Source organism: Canis lupus, chromosome 3 (assembly GCF_048164855.1).
Source record: "Canis lupus baileyi chromosome 3, mCanLup2.hap1, whole genome shotgun sequence".
In the NCBI taxonomy this organism is placed as follows: domain Eukaryota; kingdom Metazoa; phylum Chordata; class Mammalia; order Carnivora; family Canidae; genus Canis; species Canis lupus.
The window spans coordinates 75,324,163-75,336,741 of NC_132840.1; the positions used below are offsets into that span (position 1 = coordinate 75,324,163).

Below are 12,579 nucleotides of genomic sequence, written 5' to 3' on the forward strand. Positions count from 1 at the left end.
GAAAGGTTACCGGGTGGGATAATTAATGTTTTGCTAAGGAGGAAAAATATTAGTGTGTGTTGCTCAGCATGCAAACACCTCAACTAACAAACCACTCAGAGAAAACAAGTAGAACCACAGGATTTTTCTCACAAAGACTTTTTTTTTTTTTTTTTTTTAAAGAAAAGAAAAAGACAGCAGTCACAGATGTACCTCCTTTGTGGCTGAAAGAACATTCCCCACCTGGTGAGGAAAGCAGGGCCCAGCCCTGGAAAGAGACTTGCTGCTGTTCTCTCCTGGGGGAAGGCCTATCGCAGGCAAACCCCGCTCCCCAGCCCCTGACCCGGGCCTGCCTTTTCATTTCAAGGTACTCAGTCTCAGTTCTGGAGGTGAGGGGTGCTTTGCTGGGTATGTGAGCGAACAGAGATTTCTAACTCCCGAGGGTGTATAGAGCAGGTGCTACTTTCAGACACCTGCTCCTTAAACTTGATGGGGAAGGTTGCGTTGCCTACAGCTCAGGTTCACAGTCGAAGGACCTGATGAATAGGAAAAGACACAGAGTTATGTTTGTTTCTACTAATGTGAACTGGTAAGTATGTATTCAGAATCTTCAGGGGGATAAGGCGGCTCAGATGAGCCTCTTTCCAAATTGATGCCACAGCTTGACAGAGGATGGCAATTCATGCTAAGAAAACCCACCAGAACCAGGGTCATGTCTGCTGCTCTTCCCCTTATGCCATTTCAGGCCATCACCCCTCAGGGGGACGGCTCTCCAACTGGACCCAGGCCTCAAGAGACAAAAGTTCAGGAAGGGGCCAGAATGTTCAGGGCGCTGGGGCCTAAGGGAAAATCTGTAAGACAGGAGAGGGGGTCATCACTGCAGGTGGCAAAGTGACCTTGAACTCCCCCTTCCCTCCCTGACTGCAACCAGATCTGGCCCCAGGGTCCAGGCAGGGGGCAAGTCCTCAGCTCTGTGAGGGCCAGAGATGCTCAGGCTCCCCTTCCCCTCACTGGGACAGGGTCGTCTGGCTCTTGCCAACCAGCTGGAGCATGGGTGACCTTCGTGTGCCCTGGGGAGATGCAGAGCCAGCAGTCCCCACCACACAGGGCCCTAGGGAGGAGATTCGGGGTTTGCTGCTGTGGCTGCCGCTGGCCCAGGCTGGAGGTGTTTGCGGCTCTGGCTCCAGGATCCGTGGCCAGCCTGAGGTCTCCTTCCACCCGAGCTGCCTGCTGCCCCCTTGGCCGCCAGAGACCAACACATATGGCCACTGTTCCCCGCCCCCTTGCGTCCCCCACCTGCACCTGACTCATGAGCGCCCCTCCCATGGGTGCTCACATCCCTGCCTGAACGTGGTCTTAAACCCCACAGGTCAGGGTCAAGGGTCTTCCCCACTTCCCATACAGTGGGAAGAGGGCATCCTCAAAGTCACCGTGGATCTGAGTGAGAGTCCCAGCTTTGCCAGATACGACTTGGTCTGGACTTCTTTAACCTTTCCTCAATGATTAAAAACCAAAAATGTTTATTTCATAGATTTATTAAATGAAGCAATGTAGAAAGAAAGAAAGAAGAAAGAAAGAAGAAAGAAAGAAAGAAAGAAAGAAAGAAAGAAAGAAAGAAAGAAAGAGCATCCCGCTGATGTTAGCTCCCTTCTTCTGCCTGAAGTTCCCAGGAAATGCATCTCAGAAATACTGGGGTGCTGCTGGGATGACCGCCCCCCACCCCGTGTGGGGACAGAAGGAAGTGGGACTGGGCCAAGCCCACCAGCGGGGCCTTCTGGAGCTGAGTGGCCTGCAGAGATGTCCCACCCGTGGCAAGGGGCCCAGCCTCATACTCCACGTCAACCTGTCTTTAGATGGAAACTATCCCCCCCCCGCCCCCCACCCCAGTTCGGGAGGAGTCCTAACGTTCGGCCACACAGCTCCCTCCAGCTGAGGTGGTTCTGCAGGCCCAGAGCTGTGAGCCTCCCAACCAGGGCCTCCAGCCTGGAGGGGGGCTCTGGGCCCTGCACCCCAGCACCCACGACTACAGACTACAGCCTCCCGCCTCTCTCTTCCTACCCCGAGCATAACATCAGTTTCCAAGAGGGAGTTAAATTCCCTTGTAGGAGAGAAGCCGAATGGGAATGAGCAGCCGGCCATTCCTGCTGGGGCCCAATTCTTACTTAGGTGTGCTGCTTTGGGCAAGTTCTTTCATTTCTTTTTACTCCCATTTTTCTCATTTTTACTTTTTCAAAGGTTTATTTATTGATCTCAGGGTCCTGGGATCGATCCCCACATCAGGCTCCCTGCTCAGCTGGGAGCCTGCTTCTCCCTCTCCTTCTGCTTGTGCTGTCACTATCTCTGTCTCTGTCTCTCTCTCTCAAATAAATAAATCTTTAAAAAAAAAAAAAACAAAGATTGATTGATTTGAAGGAAGGAGGGACAGAGGCAGAGGGAGGGAGGGAATCACCAGCAGACTCCCTACTGAGTGCAGAGCCTGACACAGGGCTCTATCCCAGACCCCAAGACCACTGGGTACATGAGGGACCTGAGCCAAAATCAAGGGTCAGATGCTCAACTGACTGAGCCACCCAGGTGCCTCGTACCCTCATATTTGTCATTTTTAAAAAAGATTTTATTTATTTATTCATGAGAGACATACAGAGAGAGGCAGACACATAGGCAGAGGGAGAAGCAGGCTCCTCTTGGGACTCCATCCCAGGACCCCAGGATCACAGCCTGAGCCGAAGGTAGACACTCAACCACTGAGGTGCCCCATATTTGTCATTTTTAAATTGGATCTAATAACCTCTCTGCCTTCCTCTTGGGGTTGTGGGAAGCACAAAATACTGTAATGCAAATGGTGGAGTGCTGTAAAAGCTGCAGCACTAGGGTCACATTGTGAGCACACACACCATAAATTCAAAGTCAGCCCCTATTCCAGTAATTCTTTCTTGTGCCCCCACGAGTTCATCCCTTCCTGTTGCAGGCCATGTGTCATTTCGTGGGGGTGAAGAAAATGGATCACCATAGCCACGGCACCCCCAGAGGGCCTGGACGCCACTAATTGCAGGATGGGAAGTGGGGTTGGTGTGCAGGCAGCAGGTCCTGAGCCCCTGGACACTGTCCCTGGAGGGGGGTTTGGCCTCGGGCCTGGCTTTCTCAAGAGATTGAAGAACAGTACAGGGGTGCCCAGAAAGGAGATGGCAGGTGCGGGGCATTAGGGTGCTTCTCGTGAGCCAGGCTTTGCATGTGGGTGAGTCAGGTCCTGCTGGTGAAGCCGGCGGCCCTCCTGGCCCTCCCTCACCTCACCCCTGCTCCTGACCCTCAGGAAGTCTGGGCGGCCACATTCACCCACCATCAGCCTCCCTCCCTGGCAGTGAGATGTGCCCCAGAAGCACCTTTAAATCAGCAGGGCCGCCTGTACCCGCTCTGCGTCCAGCTGGCCCCCTGCAGACGTGAATCATCCTTCCTTCCCCAAGCCCAGCGTCATTTCTGGGTTTCAGGAGCCTGACTGTCCCGCCTTTCCTTTCAACTTATCATCATGCTAAACGGCTCTTCTAGACCATTCCACCCAATTTAATTCCTGCTTTTTTCTCTATCCCCCCACCCTCCCTTATCACTAACCTTTTTTTTGGTGGGAAGGAGTGAGCGAGGCCCTCAGGAAGTTGAATTTGCAACCCCAGTGCGCTCTGCGGCCGGGGAGCTCTCAGAAGGCTCAGAACACATGTTCCACTGGAGGACCCAGGCCAGCTCCGTGAGCACCTGTGGATGCTGGCCTCTGAGGCTCCCAGGTGACTCGGAAGCATGTGCAGTGGCATCTTGGAGTTGGCCTCACCTTCCCATTCACCTGAGCAGCAGTAACAGGAAAGGGAGCCTGAATTCTGGCAAGACCCCTCTCGCCAGCAGCGTCGGCATCACCTGAGAACTGATTAGAAATGCCCTTCTTGGACCCCACCTCGGACCTGCTGAAACAGAACTCTGGCAAGAGCCCCCTCACCCCCTCTGTCATTTCACAGGCCCTCCAGGTCATTCTGATGCCCGTGAAAGAGGAACATGCAGGAATTCCCCAGCCCACTCTTTCTCCTTCACTCAACCTTCAGGCAAGCCTGGTGGCTTTGACCCTTCCTCAGAATGGAGCACCCCCCACCCCACCCCCACCCCACTCCCCTGTCTATAAAGCAAAGAGGTTGAATGTGACCTCCCAGCAGAGTGTCCCGTTGTGGGTGGGGAGGAGGGAGTCCAGAAGGATTCCAGAGGAAGGTTCTGGAATGACGCCCATTATTCATAGAGACCCTGTAGGGCTTGAGCCCTACAGACCCCAGGGCTAAGGCGTGATGCTACTGTATGCAGTACCATCCAAGCCAGAGTCAACCTCTTAACAACTACTTCATATCCCAGGGAAAAAAAACCCAAAGTCTTGGGAGAAAAACAACAACAATACAAAATTAGTAACTTGCCCAAGGGGTCTCAGCAAATTACTGGCTGAACCAGACTCAGGCAGCAGGGAATGGATGTGAAAGAAATACCAGCCTCTGGGGTTACAGGGATTTGTGGATTCTTTTAGTCATTCGACAAACAGCACCTTCAGACAGCCACACACTGCCACAGGTTTACCTACACCAAGCCCCTGTGGTATGATGACTGTTTCCATTTTTCTGCCGAAAAGCATAGGCTTCCAAAGGTACCCTCGCCCACCCCCCCAAGACCTACAACAAGTCTCTGGGTCAGGATTTGAAGCCGGGTCAGGATTTGAAGCCCGGTGGCCAGCTCTAAGCCCAGTGTTTGGCCACCAGCTTATCTTTCCCATGAAATAATTCTTTTTTTTTTTTAACCCATGAAATAATTCTAACAGCTAATGCCAGCTGCTCCTCTTACCATCGAGAAAGCCGGTGAACAGTGATCTGTCCCCAACAGTGCCTCCCCCCCCCACCCCTGCAGGGACATAAGCCAGCTCTGCTGCCAGCACCAGGCTCAGCCCGAGAATGTGCAGAAAGGGCAGAGGAGAAAAAACCAGAGGGAGGGCTTTGGCTGTGCCCTTGGCTAGATTTGAGCCTGCCTCAAGACCTCCACCTCACTCCCTGAACCTGGAGCCCCTCCCCACCCCCATTTCAGTGGAGGCTGTGGGCAGGGCCCCACCATTAGTTGCAGACACCACGTCTCCTCTGTTTATGGGGTTTTCTCTTTGCTTCTGTGGTTCTCCCTGGATGAATGCCCCCTTCCCCTGATTTACAGCATCTTCCTGCGGTGGGGTTGATGTCACTTTAATGAGAGTTACAGCTGCCTTCAACAGTGAGTGCCACATTCTAATTTACTGTCTGGTCTCCAGGAGCCCAGCAGGACTTCTCTGGTGGGGAGGGGTGGCCTCGCTCCCTGGCCTAGGGAGTGGGGTGGAGGCCCCCTCCCCGGCCCCCCAGGGACTTGGCGTCTCCCCCTTGTGCCTGCAGACTGCCAGCCCCAGCTCTGAACCAGGGCTTCTGGCCCCTTGGCAAAGCTTGAGCAACAGGGAATGGTCAGAATCCGGACCACAGGGAGGGATAGGGGCCTTGTGCAGGCTTTACCCCAACACCAGAGGTTTGGGAAAAGAGATGTCTCAGCTCTCCGACCCCTTCCTCCCCTCCCCACCGTGAGAACGAAAGTTCTGAACTGGAGAAGGGTGGGGGTGCACAGAAGAAGGTGGAGGCCTTCACAGAAAGCCTGTTGTTCCCTAGTTGAATCCAGATGTGGACGGCAGGGTGGGGGGAGGAGGTGGGAGGGTGTGCTGGAGGCCGCCTGGGGGAGGAGGGCGAGGAGGAGGGGAAACGGGGAGCAGGAGTGCCCCTGAGATGCCCTGGAATTATTTCTGGATTTCAGTGCCTCTCCCTGGGGTCTCTGAGCGTCACTCCAAACTGGCCTGCATAGTCCCTAATGAATAAATATGGGGCAATGTTGCCAGAGGCTCAAACACCTACAGAAAAACTGCGGGGCCGGCACTCACCAGGTAGCTCTCCCTGTGCAGCCAAGACCTCCCGCTCCGTGGACTTTCCCCTCTGCTCACACCTCTGCCCCCTGCCCGGCTGTGGAGGTGAATACCCGGCCCTGACCAGGAGGCAGGGGTGTGGAGTGGGAGCCCAGGGCACTGAATGCGGCACTTCATTTAGTTCTCGCCACGACCTGATGATATAGGAATTATTACACCCATTTCTGATGAAGAACCGGGGCTCTAAGTCTCAGCGGTTGCTCACTTACCCAAAGTCCCACGGCTAGAAAGTGGTAGAGGCACAGCTCAAACTTGGGGCTGCCTCTACTGTCCCTGCTGTACTACCCAACCCCGGGGCTGCAGCATTTGCCCACAGAGGTGGGCCAACACCATCAACTATCCAGAGACACCCCCCCCCCAGTTTCTAGAAATCTGGTGTCAGTTCCAAGTTACCCCAGAGTCATGCTGGAGACAGGCTCCTAGGGCAAGACCCTGGCCCTGTATGTATGATGCCCCAGCTGCTTAACCCACCCTCACACTCTTCCGGGAGGCAGGAGGCATCTCCCCAGCAGGGAGACCAACTCTGCCCTAGGGGGTACAGGGTGTTGATTGTCCTATAGGTTCTTGACCCTGAAGAGGGGAAGGACCTGTCCCTGCCCTACCCCATCCGCCCTGTGGCGGCACCCTTTGCAGGAATAGGAAGTGCATGATCACATCCAAAGTCACAGCTAGGAGAGGGATCTAAAGGCCACAGCAGTATGGACATCTCCCTCTGCCAGCCCGTCTGTGGGACCCAACAGAGAGTGAACGTCTGTCTGGCTGTGGGCAAGAGGCAGTGGCTAGGGTGGGAACCCAGAGGGCTGTGAGTGTGGAAGCCCTGGAATGCAAGAGCAGGGGCTCAGACTTCAGAGTCAGATGGCTCCGGGTTGAGCCCCCTTGTGACCTTGGACTAGCTATTTGACCTTGGACAGAACACTGTATCTCACTGTGCTCCTCTGTAAAATTGGGGATGTCTTAGTACCTATCTCCTGGAGTACAAGTGGGTATTAAGTGGGATGCCATATGTAAAGCCTCTGGGCCAGTGCCTGCCATGTGGAGTGCTCAAGAAATGTTAGCTGTTAGGGCTGCCTGGGTGGCTCAGTGGTTGGGCGTCTGCCTTTGGCTCAGGGTGTGATCCTGGAGTCCCAGGATCCAGTCCCATGTTGGGCTCCCTGCGTGGAGCCTGCTTCTCTTTCTGCCTGTGTCTCTGCCTCTCTGTATGTGTCTCTCATTAATAAATACATAAAATCTTTAAAAAAATTATATTGTTCTAGATCCCATTTCCCATGCCACTGCCAAAGCCAGTCCCAGTCTCCTTATGCTTGCTTGGGAGGAAAGATCCTTTTGGATTGAAACCATTCAGTTTCTCCAGGACTCCCCAAACCTCTCATTCCAGGGACCCAAGGGACCATGGAGGCATTAATTAGCAAAGCCTCAGGACAGGCCCGGGCGGCGAGGGAGCCTTGTTGACGTTAATTGGTACTATCAGATCTTTGCCCAGCGAGGACGGAGCAGTGCAGGCTGAGACAGGGTCTCTGCCGTTGGGGTTCACAATCTGCCCGAGACTGCACCCCTGGTGCCCAGGCTGTGGTGGGCGGATAGGGCGGGCAGCTCTTCCCTCCCTCTCCCTCACAGGGCTGGCAGGGGAAGGAGGGCAAGGGGAACAAAGGAAGAGGGAAGGTTGGGACCATGTTTTCAGGCCAACCAACACTCTTTGAGTGCAGGCACAGTGCCGGGACCTCAGGCGTACCAATGGCAAGGGCTAGGAAAGATGCCAGGATCTAGCAATGGCTCTCAACTTGTTTAATGAGCCCAGGAAGCCTGTTTAAAATGCACAGTCCCAGGCAATGCCCTCGGTGGCCCAGGTGCAGGGGTCTATATTTTTAACCCAAAGGATTCTAATGAGGCTGGTCTATAGGAACACACTTTAGACATCAGAACACTGATGTTCAGTATTAGTGCAAAGCCAAGCACATTGTAGGTAATGGTAAATGCTGACTGATGGAATGAATGAATGAATGAATGAATGAGCCAAATAGAAAGACTATGAATGGTTCTGTTGGGTCTAAGCCAAAGGTCTGCCCTCCCCTACGAATTCCCTCCCTCAGGGAAGAGGTGGATTCTTCATCTCTGGTTCACTCCCTTTTGTGGTTGGGACCAGACTTTTCCCACTCAAGTTGCAAGTTGCTAAGTTCAAAGAAAGGTTCTAGAACACACTATCCCATCTCAAATCTATCCGGAGACATAGGAATCCCCGAGGATTCTAATACCAGAGAAGTATGAACACACAGGTTTGCTTCTAATTTCCAGAGCTCCCGACCCTGAAGTTACCCAAGGTAAGGATCCCTGCTGGGATGTCCTTTGATCTGTGAGTCATTGTTGACAGCAGGGACAAAGGGGAGGGGAGGACCAGGTGGAGGGTCTGGGCCAAAGCTGGGAGTGGCCAGGGCTCTTGCCCAGGAAGCCAGGGTTTGGCTTGGGTTTCTTGGCTCCCTAGTCCTTCTCCAGGGGAGCTCAGGTGTCACTTGGGCAGCAGGTTCGAGTTGGGGGTCTGAGGGACAGGAAGCTGCAGAGGTGACCCCAGAGGGTTACAAAGTGACACTCCACACTCACTCCGGGACCAGAGGACAAGGAAGGCAGCAAAGGAAGGGGAGAGTAAAAAGCTCTACTGGACTCCATTTGGGGTAGGCACTGGGCTCCTGGCACACCACCTTACATGCTGGCGCTGCTACAGATGCTGTTGTAAAAATTAATATCTCTATTTTATACAGGAGGGAGCATACTACATGCGGGCAGGCCCGGCATTGGCCCAGTTGCACACAGCCAGTAGATGGTAGGGCCGAGATTTCAGGTTCAGACCCCACAAACACCAAAGCCGGGATTACACTCACACACCTCCAATCTAGGGGACTGGGACAGGCTCAAACTGCAAACCCACTGGCTGCCAGGGGGGACAGTTTTGGTTCTCTGTCCTCCTCTGTTGCCACCACAAATCCTTCTGCATGTCTACTTCTGTTATTTGCAGGAAGTGATAGAGAAGTTCCTCGTGGGCTGTGAGAGCCAGATCCTTCCCCTCTGCCCTCACCCTGATGGCCCGGCCCCTCTCACCTCAACCTCACCCAGGGTCTTGGGTTTAAAAGCTGCTCTGGTCTTCTCTGACTCTTCAAGACCATGGGAGCCAGCCACAAGGACAGAGAGGGGCTTTCAGGCCTCCCAGCTTCTAGGAGGCAGAAAATAGTTAAAACAAACAAACAAACACCTAAGAACTGTGTAGCTGATACAGACCCAGAGACATTTAGAAGGGACAGGAGGCAGAGCCCAAAGCCCAAGACCTTGGAGTTAGACTTGGGCTGTAGGTCTGGCCCTACTCCTTTCTGGCATGACCTTGGGCAAGTGTCTTCACTTCTCTGAGTTTCAATTTCCTCCCATATTAAATGAGTAATAATAACTGCCTCCCAGAGGTATTAGAAGAATTAAGTAAGGAGATGAACCCAGAGACCCCAGGCTCCCAGCAAGCAACCCGTGCACAGTCACGCAGGCAGCTTTTCATTGCTTCATTTTTAATCAGTAGGGTATTGGGCTGGGGGGAGGGAAGTACTTTGAAATTCCAAATAGGAAACAAATATAATAAGGAATAATTTTTATAAGCTGGGGTTGAGTGGACTCTCTTCTCATTTGTAAAATGGAAATCATAGTAGTACCTACCTCAGAGGGTTGCTTGGGATTTCATGAGAATTCACAAAAAGCCCAGGACATTGTCCAGCAGAATATTAGCATATGGAAATGATTCATGATTCCTGTTACGCATCACACTCTCCTGATTTGCACAGGGACACCCTATACAGGCAAGAAAAACTGTCCACCCTTCTGAGAACAAAGTGGAAAGCTTAAATTCAAGGAGATTTGTATTGTGCATTGGATAGAACTTTCTATCCAAGTTGCAGCTTGTGTGTAATTAAGTCCCCTCTGGACATTCTAGGGTCTTTTCCCTTCACAGACATGAAAAGAGAAATGGAACACTCTGTCTCAGGGGCTGCTAGATAGGACCCTGGCTAGAGGCCGGACTTCAAGTTTATGTCCAGTGAGCCAACCTTTACAAAATGCATTGTTGTTATTCATATTATATCGATGCGTATATGAATCATATTCTGATCTACTTCTAAATCTATTCTGCAAGATAATATAGTATAAAAATAATAACAAATGACTAGAGTGAGCTATCAACTATTTAGACCATGGCATGTTCTAGAACTATTAGAAATAGCATGTGAACCAAGTCAATATATGAATATCCTCGTATGAAGTAATGCTGAGAAAAACAGAATAGGAAATAGCATAAAGTGTTAACTTCATAAAAGCCGCAAAAGCTCAAAAGAGCATTTAGAATGAATATCAATCAGGTTTTATTTTCTCTCTAGCCTAAGGCCATTATATACATTTAAAAATATATATGGCATGGGATGATAGGTGAGTTTAAGGTAGTGGAAATACTCTGTTTAATACTGTAATGGTGGATACATGTTATTATACATTTGTCAAAACCCATGGAATGTATGACACAAAGCATAAGCCATAACGTGAACTATAGACTGATGATAATGATGTGTCAGGACAGGGTCATGATTGTCGCAAAAGCCTCTTTACTTTGTATTTGCTTTTAAAGTTGTATTTGTTCACCTACCAGTGTTTATGAAATCCTATTTCTTGGGATGCTTTTTCTATAATAAAATATCTTCATTTTTTTTCTGGTGCGGGACATTGATAATGCAGGAAGCTGTGTGTATGCTGGGGCAAGGGATAGATGATATTGGGGGGTGCTCTATTTTCTTTTGCTTTTTTATTTTTTTTAATTTTTTTTAAATTTTTATTTATTTATGATAGTCATCACACACACAGAGAGAGAGAGAGAGAGGCAGAGACATAGGCAGAGGGAGAAGCAGGCTCCATGCACCGGGAGCCCGACGTGGGATTCAATCCCAGATCTCCAGGATCACGCCCTGGGCCAAAGGCAGGTGCCAAACCGCTGTGCCACCAAAGGATCCCTCTTTTGCTTTTTTAAAGTGGGCTCCATCCCCCACATAGAGCCCAACTTGGATCCTGAACTCATGACCCTATGATCAAGACCTAAGCTGATGAGGTGGCTGGGTGGCTCAGTCAAAGTGTCCAACTCTTGATCTTGGCTGAGGTCCCTATCTCAGGGTTGTGAGTTCAAGTCTCATGTTGGGCTCTACACAGGGTATGTGGAGTTACTTTAAAAGAAGAAGAAGGGATCCCTGGGTTGCGCAGTGGTTTGGCGCCTGCCTTTGGCCCAGGGCGTGATCCTGGAGACCCGGGATCGAATCCCACATCGGGATCCCGGTGCATGGAGCCTGCTTCTCCCTCTGCCTGTGTCTCTGCCTCTCTCTCTCTGTGACTATCATAAATAAATAAAAATTTAAAAAAAATAAAAATAAAAGAAGAAGAAGAAGAAGAAGAAGAAGAAGAAGAAGAAGAAGAAGAAGAAGAAAGAGGAGGAGGAGAAGAAAGAAAAGAAAAGAAGAAAAGAAGAAGAAGAAAGACCCGAGCTGATATCAAGAGTCAGACCCTTAACCAACTGAGCCAGCCAGGTGCCCCAAAAGAGTGCTCAATTTTCTACTCAATTTTGCTACCTAAAATCACTTGAAAAAAACGGAATCTATTAAAACAATCTAAAGCTCTGTTGGGATATGAATTGCTAATGCACTAAACGTACATATTATCATACTGTTTTCCCATCAATAAGCATGCTATCTTTCCATTTGTTCAGAAATGTAAAAATAAATCTTAGAAACAAGAAGTCATGACAGTGATGGTGGTTCTGAGTTTCTGGTTTTGAAGAAAGGGTGTCCCCTTTTCCATCAGATAATGAAGAGATATGATCCCCACCTTTGACCCCTACTGGGACCTGCCCCCCCCCCCCCCCCCGGGTAACCCTAGGCCCTTCCTAGGCCATCCTGTCACAGCCCTGATGATACCATCGGCCAGATGGGAGCCGGAGTACACGGAGATGCTACCCAACAGCAATAGTGACAGGCAAAGCTGATAACTCTGGTCTGAAATGGCCTTTGTCCAGGCCCAGCCTTCTCACACCCAGCTTCCTGATGAGCCAGCAAGACTTCTCATCCCAAGCCATAATGTGTTCATGCACTTTGTAAGAGCAGTAAGGAGCTAGGCTAAAAATCCAACCAATTTTTTTTAAGTAGTTAATTTTCCTTAGGGTTTTCCGTAAAAGAAAGAATATTTAGCCATGAAAAATATAATAAATGCAAGGCACACAACCCTGCCCAGCCCCCTCTTCTTGCTGCAAGCATACTCAGATCTCTGCTGGCGCTGAGGGTGTGGTTCCACAGAGTAGAGGCAAGGCCCCCTCTTCTCTAAGGTGATGGAATCATCGGGGCGTGAGGAGATGGGATGCCCTCAGGGACACACATGTGTCTGCTATGATCTATACTATACTCTGTGCTTCTTGTGGTTTTCCACGGGTGGGGAGTACTGCTGGCATGTACAAATGGCCTAAGGTCTTCTGTTTTGATGAGGAGGCCCAGCCTATTACCTGGAGGGCCCTATTTCTCCATAGACCACACACCAATAAGATTCTTGAGGGC

At 50.9% G+C, this 12,579-nt stretch overlaps 1 long non-coding RNA gene across 1 annotated transcript; it reads right to left on the reverse strand.

The window, feature by feature from the left end:
• Positions 1 to 4,197, reverse strand: LOC140625218 (uncharacterized). The gene is made up of 3 exons (XR_012024595.1): positions 4,160 to 4,197; positions 3,586 to 3,808; positions 1 to 515 (listed from the first exon to the last, which is right to left on the reverse strand). It is a non-coding gene; the product is annotated as an uncharacterized lncRNA (long non-coding RNA).
• Between the last annotated feature and the right edge of the window lie 8,382 nt (positions 4,198 to 12,579).